At 43.4% G+C, this 18,111-nt stretch overlaps 2 long non-coding RNA genes across 4 annotated transcripts; one reads left to right on the top strand and one right to left on the bottom strand.

The window, feature by feature from the left end:
• Positions 1–3,967: 3,967 nt before the first annotated feature.
• Positions 3,968–11,050, top strand: LOC118561907. The gene is made up of 3 exons (XR_004930361.1): positions 3,968–4,551; positions 6,083–6,085; positions 11,040–11,050. It is a non-coding gene; the product is annotated as an uncharacterized LOC118561907 (long non-coding RNA).
• Positions 11,051–13,685: 2,635 nt separating this feature from the next.
• On the bottom strand, positions 13,686–17,726 carry LOC118561884. Of its 3 annotated transcripts, XR_004930333.1 has the most exons (6): positions 17,672–17,726; positions 16,571–16,684; positions 16,357–16,503; positions 14,348–14,467; positions 13,988–14,270; positions 13,686–13,711 (listed from the first exon to the last, which is right to left on the bottom strand). It is a non-coding gene; the product is annotated as an uncharacterized LOC118561884 (long non-coding RNA). The 3 variants fall into 3 exon arrangements; XR_004930334.1 differs by lacking the exon at positions 13,686–13,711 and having other exon boundaries at positions 13,924–14,270; positions 16,357–16,480; XR_004930332.1 differs by lacking the exon at positions 13,686–13,711 and having other exon boundaries at positions 13,928–14,270.
• Positions 17,727–18,111: the final 385 nt, after the last annotated feature.

Genomic DNA, 18,111 nt, shown 5'->3' with positions numbered 1-18,111 from the left:
GTTTTAGGTAGGATTCTATGTCGCCCGTTCTGGCCCCTGGTAGGCATTTAACTATGGTCCCTGGTTTCTTTAGTGCCACATTTCTCACTATCGAGCTGCCAATAATTAAGGTCGGCTCCTCAGCGAGACTGTCGCTGAGAGGGGAAAATTTATTAGAAACGCAGACGGGTTGGTGGTAATCTGGGGGCTGAAATCTAGAGCTATGCTTCCTACGAACCGTCACCCAGCCGGCCTGCTTAACCGGCTGTTCGAGTGTGGCTGTTGGTTCGCTACGTGAAGTTACTCTTTGTGGCTCCGCGCTAGCAAAGGAGCGGCTATCAGCTGGTTTTTCAACAGCACGGAGCCGGGTCTCCAGTTCTGACACCCTCGCCTCCAAAGCTACAAAAACACTACATATATTACATGTACCATTATCACTAAAGGTGGCAGAGGAATAACTGAACATCTGACACAGAGAGCAGCAGATAGAAGACTTAGTCAGAGATGGAGAAGCCATTATGAGGCTAAGGCTTGGCTAACGCTAGGCTAAAGCTAGGCTAGCGCCCTGTTATCACGCCAAAGAACAAACCGTGTGAAACACGAGGAGTTCCCAAACGTGATGAGCAGCCACAGAAAATGTGTTAAAAGTGCTTATGTTTGGAAACAGATGTTACAGCAAAGAGGTTTGAAGATAAAAAGCGAGAGAGCCTGGAGCAAAAATCCGTCGTTCACACAGCAACAACAGGAAGTGACACAATACGCCTTACCGCAAACAGGAAGTCCTGTACGCCAATCATCATAACAAATTGGTAGAACCACAGCTAAGTCCCTTTCTCATTTAGTGCTGATAACCGCTGACCCGAAGCTGCAGTCATATTAAAGCTGCTGATGAGGCTTTTTCTGAGGAATTACCTGCAGTCTGAATGAAAATCATGACAATAATGGTTTATCAGGAGAAAAACCGGGTTCTGACTTCTGGACCATTAGACGGTCCGGACCAACGGTTCTCCTGAAGGAACCTGTCCTTAACGTTTTACGTGGAAAACATTCATCACGTCTGCAGTAAATAATTTAAAACCTTCAGTCACCGTCCTGACTGCCACCATCTGCTGCAGGTCCAGGTCCGAATCGTCTGGGCCTCCATCCCCGGTGTGTATCTGGACCGAACCGGACCGGTCCTGCTCGCTGCTAAACGCTGCATTCAGACCCTTTTTATGCATCTCAGTGTTTCCTGTAGCAGCGAGCCGCCGCAGCGGATTCTCAACCCTCTGATGAACTAAAGCAGCTCCTACGGGCCTGTTGGAGCGGATCAGAACATTTGGTACCAGCTGACATGGCATCAATAACCCAATCACACATCGTCTCCTGAAGCCGGGCCTCATTAGGAGCTGCCCTGGTGTTTGATCAATAAAGCATTTAGCTGTGATGGCTCCATCAGACAAACACGCCGCGGTCTGACCCGGTCCGGATCGCACCCTCTGGGTCCGGTTCCCTGCAGAGCTGAGCAGTCTGGATGGATGGAGGAGTCTCTGTTTCATGCAGGGAACCGGTGGAGAGGCAGGAACTCTGACATGTTGCTGATGTTCTGCAGGCCCGTCTGACCCGGCTTGTTGAAACGTGTCAGGAATAACTGGATCATAATGCCACCGTGGAGCACCTCTCAGTACCGGCTGCACGTTTTTGTCCGACCAGAACCAGAACTGTTTGCTTCCTCCTCAGGCTGAGAGGCCACTGAGGCCGTCCTGGTACCAGAACCGCTCCAAACGCACCCAGAGGTCCAGATAAACCCGGCCTGAGTCTGACGGTCTGGAAGGAAATGAAACCATAACAGTGAGAATGGACTTCAGAACCAGAGGTTCTGAGGAACAGATGGGTTCTGACTGCCGGCCCAGATAAAGGCGAGGCCCGCTTCCATCTCAGGATCGCTCCAGATGAACGGGTTCACGGGACACGGTTCGGTCCAGATGGGGAGATGGAGCTTTACCATCTATGCTGGTGTTTATGTGTGACCCGTTTCCTGTTTTCTGGTGTGACTGGACCTAATGCAGGGCCAGCGATTGCTACAGGCAAGCTAGGCAATTGCCTAGGGCGACAAATGTGTTGGGGGCGCCCTCTAGCGTCGCCCTTAGGCTTACTTCCCATTAATCATAGAATTAGAAATAAAAGCGAATTAAACCGGTTATGAAGCGTACATCAGTTTGACCTAACCTTACGTATATATATATAGCAAAATATGAACAAATAAATACACCACCGATTTTTTTATTGTCTTTTTCACATTTAAGAGAAAATCGGAAAAGATTCTGATCACTTTTCAAGCGCCCTCCAACCCGGAAGTCGTGATGTCAGAACGGGAGCGTTCATCTCAACATGGCGGATTACTGCACTACATGCAATAGCCAAAACGAGAAATCTGAAAGCGAAATTTCGACTTCAACCGAGCGATTCCTACCAGGAGACCATTCTGATGTATCGGAGGAAGAATATTTATGTCTGGAGCCTCACATGTTCGACCCAGACGTTTCAGATGAAGAGAAGGCAGCGGACGAACAACAGCGAGTCGGACAATGAGTGGAGATTGGACGTCAAGAGATTAGATGAATGGTAGGACACGCTTTCTCTTTAAACTACACAGTTCAAATATTTTTTCGTATGTTGACATAATTTTCTTTTAGGCACCATTGATATTTAATGACTAAAATGCCGGTGTTGTGCGATATTCAGTTCCCCTGTGAAAATCTACCCCCCCCCCCCCCCCCCCCCCCTCTTGTCGGTTGCGCGCATTGCAGCCGTTTTCACGGCGCTTATAATTGATTTTTCGGTAAAACAACGCATATAATCATATCAAGGTTGTAACATTAGTTTAATCTAATGTCTAATTAGTTTAATCAGCTGTCTACAAAATTATAAAATAAAAATAAACAAACGAGGTCTTCTTGCGCTGTTTTGTGTTATTTTAAACGCCAAGATAATCGGTCTTTTTCCAACTTTTGTCACTTTTATTGAGCCGAAGTGACACGTGAATTTCTCCACTGTGAGATCAATAAAGTCTATCTTATCTTATCTTATCTTAAATAAAGAGCTGAGGACAAAATGTATCACTAAAATGAATGAGCATTTATTCACAACTAAAAATGAATTTATGCCATGGCTTAGTTAGGCCTAAAGTCCCTTAAATGAAAGTTGCGCCAACTCAGCGAGTGGCGCCATTTTGGGTCTAAACTTGCCACAGGCAGGCGCTTTAACACTGTTATGTTATGCGCGTTTCGCACCTTCTAATACCCTTCAGGCAGGTTTTTCTGAATAAAACACAACTGAGTGTTGATGATCACCTACTAGGCATCCATAAAAGCTGATATTTATATATTTTAATAAGACTTGAGAGAGACATTTTTAAGTGAACTGTATACTTCTCTTTTACTGTCTTGAAGTCCAGAATTGGTCCCATAGGACAAAAATCAGACACACATTATGCTAAAGCACAATGAAATAAAGCAAGAAGTCCAGAAGAAAATTTCACATAAAAAATCGGACGGTCGGTGAAAATCAAACATGTTTGAAATTCAGTCGGCTGTCGTGAGGTTTTCGTGAGCGCATCCTGCTGCTCAAGCAGAGCTACGAGGGAGCGCCCTCCCCTCCTCTCCGTCCCCGCCAGGGGAGGGAGGGGAGCAGGCATCCCCAAAGCGACCTTCGCCCGGCCCGGGACCCACGGGGCCCGGATGTCGGCTCGCGGGGGGGGGTTGGGGAGGGCAAGCGCTCCGGTCCGCGCGACGCGCTGGCCGCCTGTTTCGGCACGCCTCCGCTCGCGGGGCGGGCAGGTCGTGCTGCGCGGCCGCCGGTGCGGTGCGTGAGCTGGGCTCGACCCCCTGCTCTGGGTCCCTGTCACCCACCGTCGCTCGCCTGCCTCTGCCACCACAGCGAGCGGTCCCAGAGGGGACACGCAGTCCGGTCGCGTCCAAGCGTCGCGCCGCACAGATCGTGAGCGGTGAACTTTTTAAACCCCGCGGTTCCATCGTACAGTTTGAGATGTATATTAGTACCACCACTGAAAAACTCGTACAGGGTATGCCCGGCTTAGCGGTTGGGGACTGGCGGGGAGAGACAAGCTTTGCGTGTTTTTTTTTTTGTTTTGTTTTTATATTGGCGAGGCGGCCGCCAAACTTAGCGCTGCGGGAAACCCTGACTTCAGAAAAAAAAAGCCCACATACCTCACACAAGCGAGAGTTTGTTGTAGGTCTCCAAGTTTTGTTCGTCTCTTGGTCCAAGCCACTGACTCGTTGATCCACAATAAACGCCGCTCTTCATCGCTTGGAAAACGGAACATCCGCGTCCCTTTATCAGTGCTGTTGCTGCAGCCGTGGGCACAACACCCTGGCATGGTGGCTTATTTTCGAAATAAAGAAATACTCGAAATAATCAGAAAAAATAAAATAAAAATAAAAGAAATCGGTCGCTCGCAGTGTTGTAAACGCGCTGAGCTTAGCTGAGCCTAGACCCAAAATGGCCGCATGAGATCACGTGACCCGAAAAAAATGGAACGCCCATGACGCAACTTTCATTTAAGGGACTTTAGTTAGGCCCAATGATGAGGTGCTACTTATCATAAAGAATCACTTGACAACATTTTAAAAGCAGTATCTGTACATTAATATTTAGCCTACCTACATACTAGCATAACAAAAGTCATAAATAAAATATAAATACACACTGAGTAATATTGAGGCCTAAATATTTCCTGAAATGTAAATCAATTTCCAACTTACCATAAATGCATTAATAGTGAATTTAGCAAATCAGTTATGGTGTGTAATTCATATACAAATATACAATTAATCAATCTTATTTTTTAGGTGTTCCTGTTCTCACTGCCAATAATGGATTCTGTGAGAGAGTGCATCTGTTGCCAGGAAATCGGCTTGGTTGTTGCTAAGATTGAAGAAGCCAGAGAGGATATGGATGAAGAAATCCATGACACAGACCATCCTGGCATGGAAGCGGTGTGTCTAAATGTTTGGACATTGCAGGTTGCTTGGTCCCGACACAAGCAACAGCATAGGCATATAGACAATTTGTGAGATGGTGTTGGGACTATTTAGGCAAAGATACCAGGGCTGTGATACCCTAGTGTGCAGTCAGCTGTGTAAGGGCCCACTTCCCACCCCCAGGACATGAAGACGACTTTACCTTTAGAGGTCACCTGTTGGCAGTTAAAAAAATACCCAAGCTGAAAGAATAAAATCTAAAACATGCATGTAAACAAAATTGTTGTGGTTATTATGTAATATAAGCATTTACTAATAAAATGATTTCATGGTCTTTTTGAAAATCGACTGAATGAGAGATTGATGGCATCATCTTTTGTTTGTTTCACAAATGAACTTGTCAGTGATGGGGGCTCTGATGCTGCATCAACCTGCTTAGTTTTTATTTTCTCCTGCTCTGCTAGCAGCATCTAAAAAAAAAGCAGCAGTGGGTAAAATTTCTCATAACAATTTTTTTTGATTGCTGGGGTGCATTTACACACAAGTGAATAAACAGATGCAGGAAAGTAAAAGACAACACATGTAGACATAGATACATGAAAATAAAAAGACAAAGAGTGAAGCAACTAGTATAGCAGTGGTGATTCCTGACAAAGATTATTTCAAAAAGGACATCTAATTATCTCAGTATATATGCAGCAGAATTATGTGCTATATTAGCTTGAGAATGGGTGGAGGATACTAATATAAATAAAATATTTTGTAGTGATTATCTGCATTGAGTATTCAAAATGGATGTACAAATCATCAAAATCCAGTTTATTAGTTATACTTTAACTAAGTGTCCTTACATATGGTTTGCACAGTCCTAACTTTGTGTGTAATAAATTATTTAAAATAATAAAAAGAACAGGTTCTTAAACCTATTTTGGTATTTGTTGTCTATGCATCACTCCATGCTAAGTTACAGTTTTTTTCTGAATGTTTAAACACAACCCTTGATTCTTATAGCACAATTTCTAAAACTATTAACACTTATAGCAAATCCACTCACTGAGTTCACAAAACTAAAAGAACAAACACTGCTTTTCACTCAATTTGTAATTTTAAGATAAGATAAGATAGTCTTTATTGATCTCACAATGGAGAAATTCACTCGTCACATCGGCTCATACAAGAAGGTGCAGAGTAGGGAAGGTGCATTCAGTTATATACAGTGAATCTTCATATATACAATGGATCAAAAGAATACCAAAATACAAAAAAGGAAATAGGAATGTACATGTCTCATTTACATGTCTCACATACATACATACATACATACATACATACATACATACATACATACATACGCGTATGTACGTGCATATACATTGTATACATTTGTAACACAAACTGTAGGCACAATCCACCGCACAGCACTACAGTACTGGTATTTCGCACGGCAAAAGTGAGGGGGGGCGGGGGGGGCGCAAAACTCAATCTCGCCTAGGGCAACCAAAGGGCTAGAACAGGCCCTGACCTAATGGAACCAGAACCGGTCCCTAAAGCTGCAGGGTTCCAGGTTTGGGTCCAGGTGAACCTTCAGAACCACCATAAACAGCTGCAGGTTCACATCTGGAAAACCAGAGAGTTTCTCTAATGCTGCTTTTAGCCAGAACAACAAAGCTGTATTAGGAACAGCGGGTCAGCGCCGCAGTAAGGCAAGGCAAGGCAAGGCAAGGCAAGGCAAATTTATTTATATAGCACAATTCAGTACAAAGACAATGCAAAGTGCTTTACATGATTAAAACGTAGCAAAATAAAACAGAATAAGAGCAAGTAGGAATAAAATATAGATAGAAAATAGAACAAAAAAGTGGTGATTCAGTTAACTAGGACAGTTGAAGGCAATTTTAAACAAATGTGTTTTTAATCTTGATTTAAAAGAACTCAGGCTTTCCACACTTTTACAGTTTTCTGGAAGTTTGTCCCAGATAATTGGAGCATAGGAACTAAATGCTGCTTCTCCATGTTTGGTTCTGGTTCTAGGTATGCAGAGCAGGCTGGAGTCAGAAGACCTGAGTGGTCTGGATGGTTTATACGCTGATAACAAGTCTGTGATGTATTTAGGAGCTAAGCCATTTAAGGATTTATAGACTAACAGAAGTATTTTAAAGTCTATTCTCTGAGATACAGGGAGCCAGTGTAAGGACTTTAGAACTGGGGTGATGTGCTCTACTTTCTTAGTCTTAGTGAGGACGCGGGCAGCAGCGTTCTGGATCAGCTGCAGCTGTCTGATCCACTTTTTAGGCAGACCTGTGAAGACACCGTTGCAGTAATCAATTCGACTAAAAATAAACGCATGGATTAGTTTTTCTAGATCCTGCTGAGACATCAGTCCTTTAATCCTAGAAATGTTCTTCAGGTGATAGAAAGCCGACCTTGTAACTGTCTTTAGATGCTTTTGAAGGTTCAGGTCTGAGTCCATCACTACACCCAGGTTTCGGGCCTGATTTGTGGTTTTTAGCTGAAGCGACTGAAGCTGTGTGCTAACTTTTGATCTTTCCTCTATTGGTCCAAATATTATTACTTCAGTTTTGTTTTTATTCAATTGGAGAAAATTTTGGCACATCCACGTATTGATTTCTTCTAGGCATTTACTCAGTGCCTGAATTGGTTCATAGTCACCTGGTGACATGGTGATGTAGAGCTGTGTGTCGTCTGCATAGTTATGGTAGCTGATGTTGTTATTTTTTATTATCTGGGCTAGAGGGAGCATGTAGATATTGAAAAGGAGGGGACCCAGAATGGACCCTTGGGGAACCCCAAATGGGATTTTTGTCATCTCTGATGTAAAGTTACCTACTGATACAAAAAATTCCCTGTCCTTTAAGTAGGATTTAAACCAGTTGAGTGCTGTACCAGAGAGGCCGACCCAGTTCTCCAGGCGTTCTAACAGAATGGAGTGATCGACAGTATCAAATGCTGCACTAAGGTCCAATAGTACCAGCACGGTGGTTCTTCCACAGTCTGTATTTATATGGATGTCATTAAACACCTTGATAAGGGCGGTCTCTGTACTGTGGTGAGCACGGAAACCTGACTGGAAAACGTCAAATCGGCTGGTCGTTGTTAAGAAGGTGTTTAATTGTTGAAACACAGCTTTTTCAATAATCTTACTGATAAAGGGGAGGTTTGAGATGGGCCTGTAGTTCTGGAGTAGAAGTTTGTCTAAATTATTCTTTTTCAGCAGTGGTTTGATAATTGCTGTTTTTAGGGACTGGGGGAAAACACCTGACAGGAGGGACGTGTTTATTATCTGAGTCAAATCAGACGCTATGACAGGTAAAACTTTTTTAAAGAAAGCTGTGGGTAGAACATCAAGACAGCATGAAGAGGAACTTAGCTGCTGAATGATCTGCTCTAAGCTTTTGTAGTTTATTTGGCTGAATTGGGACATTTTGTCAGGATAAGTTCCAGCTGAGTACGGCTTTGGTTCTGGAGCTGGTGTGGAAGTACAAACTGATCCTCTAATTTTTAGGATTTTCTCAGTAAAGAAGTTAGCAAATTCATTGCAGGCCCTGGTGGAGTGGAGTTCTGAAGCCACGGACACAGGAGGATTTGTTAACCTGTCGACTGTGGAAAATAAGACACGAGCATTATTAATGTTTTTCTTAATGATCTCAGAGAAGAAAGATTCTCTTGCATTTTTCAGTTGTAAGTTATATCTGTTAAGTCTCTCTTTATAGATGTCATAGTGAACCAGGAGTCTATTCTTTCTCCACCTGCGTTCAGCTTTTCGACATTCCCTCTTTTCACTTCTAACTGATGGAGCATTTCTCCAAGGAGATTTTTTCTTCCCGGAAACAACTTTCACTTTAACTGGAGCAATGCAGTCAATGATGTCTGAGACTTTAGACTGAAAGTTATCTACTAGCTCATCTACTGAGTTGCAGCCCAAGGTTGAAGTAGCAGAGTAAGCTTGAATAAAAGTTTCAGTGGCATTGTCCTTAAAGGTGCGTTTTCTTACGATGTCCCTTTGGCTAAATGAGTCACTGGTAATGATACATTCAAAGGTAACGGAGAAGTGATCGGATAAGGCAACATCAGTTACATTGACCTGTGAAATGTTTAGACCTTTAGTGATGATTAAGTCTAAAATATGCCCCTGCTTGTGTGTTGGCTGTTTAACATTCTGAGTTAAACCAAAGTTTCTAAGTGTGTCACACAGTTCTTTTGCACTTCTGTCTTCAGGGTTGTCAACGTGAAAGTTGAAGTCTCCCACAATAATTAAACAGTCATAATCAACACATATCACAGACAAGAGGTCACTAAAATCCTTAAAAAAGTTTGATGTGGACTTAGGAGGCCTGTAAACATTCAGAAACATAGTTCGTACCGGGCTCTTTACCTTGAGAGCCAAATGTTCAAAAGAGTCAAATTTTCCCAAAAACACCTTTTTACACTTTAGTGAATCATTAAACAATGTTGCTACTCCTCCACCTTTCCTTTGCTGTCTGCTCTCACAAAGGAAATTGTAGTTTGGAGGTGTTGACTCCAGCAGTATTACTTCTTCATTAGATTCATGTAACCATGTTTCTGTTAAAAACATAACATCAAGATTGTTGTCAATAATAAAGTCATTAATTAAAAGGGATTTTCCTGACAGAGATCTAATGTTTAATAAACCTAGTTTATATGATTTGGTGGTTGATGATGTCTCTGTGGCAGGTTGCATCTGACAGTTAATGACTTTCAAGTATTTGTTCCTGTTTATCCTTTTGTTTTTCTTTTTTCTGCCACTAATCATCACAGATATTCCGTAATTCCCGGGAAAAGACCCAAGCTGATTCTTGAAACTGTCTTGTCTGATAAACGTGCAGCGAGGGCCCGCTGTGTATCACAGCGAAGTAATCTGAAGGTCTTGAGGACAGGCATGTTCCGTGATACGTAGAGGAGGATCTGGGGCTCTGCGGCCTTTGGAAGATGCTGGTTTAGTCACAGAGCTGTGGCTATATGGAGAGGATGTCATCTGTAGGCCAATCTTAAATACTTTGTTCATGTTGGGAGAAAATTCCAGAAAAGGAACCTCTGGGCTTTGTGGAGAGGAAGGCGAGGCGGGTGTAGTCCGGACCGGTGTTCGTGATGATGGATTTTCTTGGTCCTCTCGTTGTCCTGCTGAGATCTGGGATGAATCCTCCTGTAGCTCTGAGAAAGCCTCTTTCTGTGTCATCTTTCTGGCCATGTTTATCTTGGCTTGTTCGGGCTGCACTGGGCTTATCTTTTGTTTAGACACTGGATGTACATTGTTTTGGGACAAAGCTGATGACAAATGGTTCACAGAATAGAAGATGTTTGAAATCAGCCGTTTTGCACCTGACCTATTTAGAGAGAAGCCATCTCTGTTGAACAGATGTCTTCTTTCCCAGAAGATGTTAAAGTTGTCTATGAAGGTTACAGTTGTTTCTTTGCATGTTTTTTCCAGCCATTTGTTTAGCATCAGAATTCTGGAAAAAATCTCGTCTCCACAAGCCACGGGCGGGAAAGGGCCGCTCAGAAGCACCTTGACATTTTTGCCATGAACTAAGTTCAACAGACGAATGTAATCCTCTTTCAATACTTCTGATTTTCTTATCCGGGTGACGTCGCCCAGGGCTTCAGCTTGTATTATGAGTTTTTCCAAGGTCGGGCGCTCTTTCAAGATCCTTGGAAGGATGTCTAATAAATCAGACACCAGGCCATAGTTTGAGTCGACCTCTGTGTTTTTCTTGTTACAGAAATGTTTAATCCCACATACAGACCCACTGCATAAAATCAGGGTCCTTGGCCCCGTGGCATGTCTTTTCTCTGATGTATTAGAGCGAAAGTCGTTGACGTACCTCTGAGTGTTGTCATGATTCTCCTGGGTCACATTTTGGAGCGGAGCAAATCTGTTTCGTAAAGGAATTCCAGCATTTCCAGCAGGTTTACTCCTATCATTTGTTGTGGGAACAGTCCGCTGTTGTTTCACTTGTCCTGGGACATCTCTCTGTAGTCTGGGCCAGTTTTCTTTGTCTAGGCGTGGGGTTCGTTGATCCTTTGGTCTTGCACCCTGAGTGATCCAGGGATTCTCATTTTCCTCAGGGATCTGTTTGTTCAGAGAGTTGCTGGGCTGGTGGTCCCCGTTTGGAGTCGCAGGCAGGGTTGTTTCATTTCCATACGCGCCGTTTACATCATAATTCAGTTCGAGTCGGCATATCTTCTGTTCTATAACGGCGATCTTTTGTAGAAGCGTGTCAAGGTCCACTGTGGTGAAGGTAGGCATCTTTGCAAAATCAAAATCAAAAATAAATAAAAAGAAAATAAATAAAAATAACTAAATCCAACTTTCCGTGGTTTTGGCAAAGAGATAAAAAGGAGATAAAAAGTAAAACGCAGGAAAATGCAAGCAAGCAGGGAGCAGAGAAAAAAGCGTCCGAGCAGGCAGAGAGGCGGAGTTAGAAAGCAGCAGTAGAACCAACAGGACAGCACCGACCCAGAATATTCAGGCACCGAGAGACAAACTTCTGAGGAGAGTTTGTGACTGAAACTGTCTCGATATCAGAGGAGAACCAGCAGACTGGTACCAGAAAGGCAACAGAAGCCCAGACAACCACTGGTACCGTCCAAATTCAGCAGAACTTAGAATCCAACTCATCTCCATCGTCTTATTTCTAGTGCAGAAAATCTGAATATCTTAGTTTAGAGGTTAAAATTCTGATTCCATCAGCAGATCCGATTATTTAGCTGCTCAGCTCAAGGAGAAATAAACTCATTTTACTTTTTGTTCCTTTTTGTAGTGTTGAGGTACCAGGTTACAGGAACAGAATATTTTCCTTCATTAGTAAACGGACCTTCTAATAAAACCGACCCACCCCTGAAATAAACGTCTGGCTCCACCGACGTGATTCTGGACCGAGCTTCAGACAGACGGACTCAGATCTGGTTCTGCTCAGTGACCCGGGTCCTGATGCAGCTAAACAGGCCCAACCATGACCCGTCCTCCACCGTGCTCAGCAGCTGACACCGGCTCTGTTTTTAGGTTTCTACCGTCTCGGTGCTGTTACCGGTCCAAAGCACTTTGGTCCCCAACTCTTCCTTCAGTCGCAGATTTAGGAACCAAAGCTGAGCTTCATCTTCTCTTTACTGACGATTTCAGGCAATCTGTGGACCGTGTTGCTGCAGCAAAGTTAAACTGGGGTTAACATCAATTAGTTTATTCCATTTGTGGGAATTAGGCGCTTCTGTAACTCAGCATCCTGTAACGGACTTTAAAACCCAGAGAGACGACATGAAACCTGAACTAAAACCTTTAAACGTCTGAAAGCAGACCCTGCTGGACGAGTGAGACCCTGCTGACCCGTCTGGGTGGTTCATGGACCTCAGCGTTTAGTCTGGAGGAGGTTAGTAATGGATGCAGATGATGAAGAGGAAGGCAGAGCAGCTCAGACGGCACAAAGGGCCCAGATGTGAGGGAAGTGATGCTAAAACTGCATCATGGCCGCCTCTCCATCATTCACACCACACATCAGCACTTCCTGCTTCACCGCCGTTCTCACAGACTTCCTGAGCTCCCACATGGATGAGGCCCACTTTCACCGCCACTCTTCCTCTCCCTCATCTTCCTCACATCTGTTCTTCCTCATCCTGTGGTTCCGCTGGTCTCTCCTGCATTCATCCTCTGTTCCTGATCACGACGCCTCAGGACGACGGCCTGCGCTCTGCTGCAGAGATCCTCCAGCAGGTGGACGTCCAGCAGCGCCTCGTCCTGTTAGTCATCAGGATCGCTAACATGGTTCTGGATCTGGAGGACCGTTTGGGACCCATCAGGTCAGACTGTGGGAGAAAAGCTGCTGAGGGACTCTGAAGGTGGTTTTCTGGACCGGTGGACAAAGCTGGACCGGCTCTGTAATTCACTGACCATTGATCCAAAGAAGTTATTGAGGTACTGGTTGGTGAAAGAAACTAGGTGTGGACAGCGTTCTAAAGATAAATTTAAGAACCTCATTAGCTCCACCCACAGGTGATGATGGGTAAAGTTCACTGGTGAAACTATTCCATGGTGATTCGTCTGCATGGTCGACATTGAAAGAAATATGCATCTATTAGCAAGACATTAGAGAAAGACTCAAGTATGGATTTGAATTTTTTAAATATCTGTTGATGTCATTATTTAAGATGTTAAATTTCAATATATTTATTTTACAAGTGTAATTATTTATGTAATTTAGTAGATGTTGTCCATGGGTATTTTTGTCCTTTTCAGTCAGAAATGACAATTGTTGCATTCTAACTGGTATTTTTTTACAGGTGAATTCTGACAAATACAGGAGCATTGTGACATTTGTCAATGTCAACCAGAGTTACTAGAAGCTTCTGGTTAGTAAGCAAAGGTACTACCTAAGAAACACATTGTGTGATTTCACAATGCTGTGATGTCAGGCACTAAATAACTTCTTTCTATCAGTCCATAAATCAGGAGACAGAAACAGTTTGTCTGGTGGATCAAATCCGGCAGAAAAAGATGAAACTCAACTGGCTGCAGATAGATTTACGTCAGTATTTAATAGAAAGAGGACTAAAGTAGATCAAGTCAATATGTTTACAGAGCTTCACTGACAGCCAATCAGAACTGCTCTCTGACGGTCTCATCAGGTCAGGGAAGTCTGAGGCCAAAGGTCAAGGTTCAAGGTCAGGTCCAAAAACTCTTTCCATCCATCAGGTCCAGCAGGAAAAGCCCAGCCTAGGAACTAGAGACGGGCTTTTATCGGACTTCCTTTAAACAATAAATTATTTTGACAGTCAGAAACTTGATTTTAAACTAAAACGATCGTTCTTCCTGTTTTCTCCAACCGAGCAGCAACAGAATCAAACATCAAAGCTGCATTTGGAGCTTTAATCCATCGCCAGAGAAGATGGGATGCAGTTTTAAATAGGATTTGTTCTCATTATTATTATTATTATTATTATTATTATTATTATTATTATTATTATAACTAAGTAAATGCGATATCAGAGGCTGGGACCTGGACATGCAGACCCGACCACAAGCTGCTTGGTTTCCTGCAGAAATCTGCAGCAGCAGCTGATGAAGAGGAGGAGGGACGAAGCTGCGGTTCTGACGTCAGAATGAAGGTAAACGTGGCGCCGCCTCCAGCAGGAAACCCAGCAGGTGGATTCATGTCAGGAGAAATGTGGAGCAGCTAAAACCACTGACCTGGTGAAGCCTCTTATTAATGACGACTTCTTCACCTTGTCAGCCGTCTCCTCCATGCTGTCCTCCATCAGACTGGAGTCTTGGTCTTCACCCTGCTGGACGGATGTTTTAGATATCAGGGATGACTGAGACGTCAGCAGCTACACGGCTAAAGGCGACTCCTTCCCACCTGAAGGTCTTCCAGACTGGCTTCCCAGCCGGTCAGGGAGCTGCTGCTGCTCTGCAGCGTCTTCCTGCTGCAGGAAGCAGGAGGAACGACGGGGAGGAGCCTGGAGATCACAACCTCCACCTGAAACAAAGCCAACAAACTACCTTTCACATTTCTCTCTGTTCTATCCACCTTATTTTTGAACAAGGAAGTAACTCTGGGTCCAACTTCTGATTTTTTTGTTCTCCACTTCCGTTTCAGCGCTTCCCTCGGCCAAATAACATCAGCTTGACTGAAATGATAAACTGTTGCAGCAACATTTCCAATAATTGCAGAGCGATGGAAGTGGCAGGTCAGCGCCGCAGCCTTAAACTATTCATGACTGAGAGGATGACATGAAGAAGTGGCCTCTCAGAACTTACCAGGACATTTTAAACCAGGGATGGGCAACTTCCATGATAAAGAGGGCCACATTTTTTTCAGCACGACCATTGGAGGGCCACATGACCACGCACTTCAAATAATTGGATATGAAAGACGCTACAAATTATTCTCAATAAGAACATATTTTAGATGAATTTATATCTGTATGTTTACTGCACCAACATATAACTATTTTCTGCATATAAATGCATTTTAATATGTCCTTAAGCAAAAGACAAACCGTTTGCTTTAAAAAAAATTTGCAAAAAAGGAATTTAAACTCCTCCATATCAATGCATTCAGGAGCATGGGTCATTTCAAATTTACAAGGAAAGAGGCATAAAACGGAACAGAACTTAACTCAAACAATAATGTATTTATCCAGAAACAATGTGGGCTTTCTTACAATACTGAATGCTCTATAATTGTATTTCTGTTTCTTTTTGATTATGCACATCTGTTAGCTTTTTATTCTGAAAAATCTAATGTCCCATGCTCCTGAATGCACCATAGCTTTCTGACGCTCACGAATGCATCACACTGGTCTGTGAACGCGGTGCTGCACGTTTGATCTTCTGCTTAAGACAAAGCTTTGCAGTTTCAAAACTTACGTCGGCTCTCACGGTTTATTGTTGTGTGTAAATGACAAGAGACCAAAAAAAAAATTCCCCATGTCCATACTTCTTCCCATTTTGTCTGAAAAATGTGACTTTCTCGTCAAGTTTTCCCTTTATTCCACTGCTAGTGGCCATGGCTCTTGACTTTCTTCCTCGCTGTTGCAAAGCGGCCCATGCCCGCTATTGTTTGGGTACGGCCCCCTATCGGTCAAAAGTATAATTACAATTGTTTTTATTTTATTTTTTTTATCATTATTAAATTATTATTGATCTATTCGCGGGCCGCACTGAGTGATGACGAGGGCCATGTGCGGCCCCCGGGCCGCCAGTTGCCCATCCCTGTTTTAAACCATCTTGGGTCGTCACTTGGTGCGGACGGCTCTGCTATGTGAATGTACCAAGGCGAGCCTCCACAGTGGAAAAGTTAGCACGGTGTTAATGAACAGCAACATGGATGACCTGGTATTCATGGAGACTGATGTCCGTTCAAGCCAAAGCAAGTCCAGCGTTCACTCTGCTGGATCCTGACTACATCAAGCGGCTCTACCGAGACCTCAGAGCGCTCTGGTGCTGCGGCTCCAGGGGAAGTTCTTCAGTCATGCAGCGGTGATCTTAGGGAAGGTAGGCTGATGAATCGTCTGAATCAGAAACATAATGGCTGCTTCCCCGTTGTGATTAGATTGCTGCTCAGTTCATTTTACAAAGACAGCAGTGCTAAATGTTTGGGAGTGAACTGATGTTCTAATTGGATATCAGAACTTAAGGCTCAACAACTTGAGGACGTTGAGGGTCTCGTCGTACATGGAGGCACACTGGCTGACGTTGACCACCATCCAGGCCTTGCTGCTGCTGCAGAAGAAGCCCTGCAGGTAGTGGGTCAGCTTGCTCTCCCTTAATGGGACGTGCTGCAGGAGCCTGGAGGCAGCAGACAGCGGGTCACTCAGGACGCTCCAGGACCAGAACTGGTTCCCAGAACCATGAAGGTCCTACCTGGTGTGCTGGTTGTGCTGCAGAGCCTTGATGCATTTGCCCAGAATGAGCAGCGAGGCGTTGATGTTTCCAGCCTCCTTCAGGTCCTCTCCTTTGTTCTGGGTCCTGGAGCTGCGCTCAGAGCCTGCCAGGTCGCACAGACACAACCTGCGGGACGTTAACACCGTTAGCACAGCAGACGCTCAGAGACGCTGAGGTGGCGCCGGCTACTCACGCGCTGACGGCGTGGACTGGTGGCGGCTCGCCGTCCTCCACTCTCAGGATGCGGATGGAGAAGATGCTGTGGCTGCAGCAGAAGCTCAGACTTGGAGCCCAGCAGGACCAGAACCTGCAGCCCCATAAATACAGATAACCCCCATAAACACATTTAATAATGGAGCTTTTATTAAAACTAAATTTGTTCCATAAAGAAATGTGATTTTTAGCACTAAACTACACACAGTAACATTTGATTTTATTTTTCAATGTAGTGACATTTATTAATGACTTTCTCAGTACTTGATAGTTTTAGAACATAACATAAAAGTATATGGCATTTGACATTTTAAAAGTTTTAAGCCCCCCTGAACATGAGAAAATCCTCGTTATTCGATGCTGTAGCGCACATATTCCCTAGTTACTGGAGGAAAATAGGGAGTACCAATATGGCGGCTGGTGGCTTCACAGCGACTCGTTCTAACAGCGGCTATTAGCACTCCAGTGTATAATAGAGATCAGTGATCAAAACCGACTCATACAAAAAAAAAAACAACCTGCATAGAGCAGCAGCTTTTACATTTATCTCTTTCTCTTTTTATACATTTACCCAAATCAACTGTACAGTATTTATCCTCTTTTTAATCTTAAATCAATGAACGTGAACCATTCAAATTGACAAAGTATCACATAAAGCTATAAAATTAATTTTTAAACAGCCCACACACACAAAATGGAGTATATGAATTATTTAAAATCACATTTCAATCATGTTTGTTAATCATTCATTAAATTACTGTCTCTCAATAACTCAAAAGCACACTGTTGATTGTTTTAGCTCATAAAACCAGCTCGCTTAACTATATAGCATTAGTTGGCATATAGTAATAGTACAAATCACATGCAGCAATAGCTCAATTAACACAGATAATTTACACAAAACACAATTTTTTACATCCTCAATTCACTCATATACCTTCCTCTGTCTCCAGCTGGTTTTAAACATCGTCTCCAAGCATAACAATATAACAAAGATACTTTCTCCATGAAATCAGTGAGCAATCAGCCAGAATCAGCAGTAGTTAGCATGCTATGCTAAGCGCTAATCATCATTACTCACCGCAGTTTTCACTCGACAAAACACAACAACACGGTGATGTCCCGCAACCAGAAACCCTCCTGGCAGGTGCAGATAATCTCCTAGGATCAATAACTCAAGATATAACACAGTTTTAATCAGTATTTACTTAGTAACTAGTTATATTGACGCCTCCTGTTCTAACTCTCTCTAAACTGCAGTAACGGCATCAGCGCAAAGAGAAAAAAGACAAAAGAAGAAGCGCGTAGAGCTTGTAGTTGTGAATACGCTCCCTGCTGGCAGAAATATGGAACTACAACAGAACAAACTATTGAATATTACAAATAATACAAAATAATATTCTGCCTTTTTTTAGATCACAAGGGAAGTGAGGAAAGCTTTTCCAAATATTCCAGCCATCAGCTTTTCTACATCAAAAAGAACATGGAAAAGGAAAGAGTTGCTCTGGGTGAACAAATACT

The sequence above is a fragment of the Fundulus heteroclitus genome, unplaced genomic scaffold, assembly GCF_011125445.2.
Source record: "Fundulus heteroclitus isolate FHET01 unplaced genomic scaffold, MU-UCD_Fhet_4.1 scaffold_75, whole genome shotgun sequence".
Taxonomy (NCBI): domain Eukaryota; kingdom Metazoa; phylum Chordata; class Actinopteri; order Cyprinodontiformes; family Fundulidae; genus Fundulus; species Fundulus heteroclitus.
This window is presented reverse-complemented; position numbering and strand designations above follow the sequence as displayed.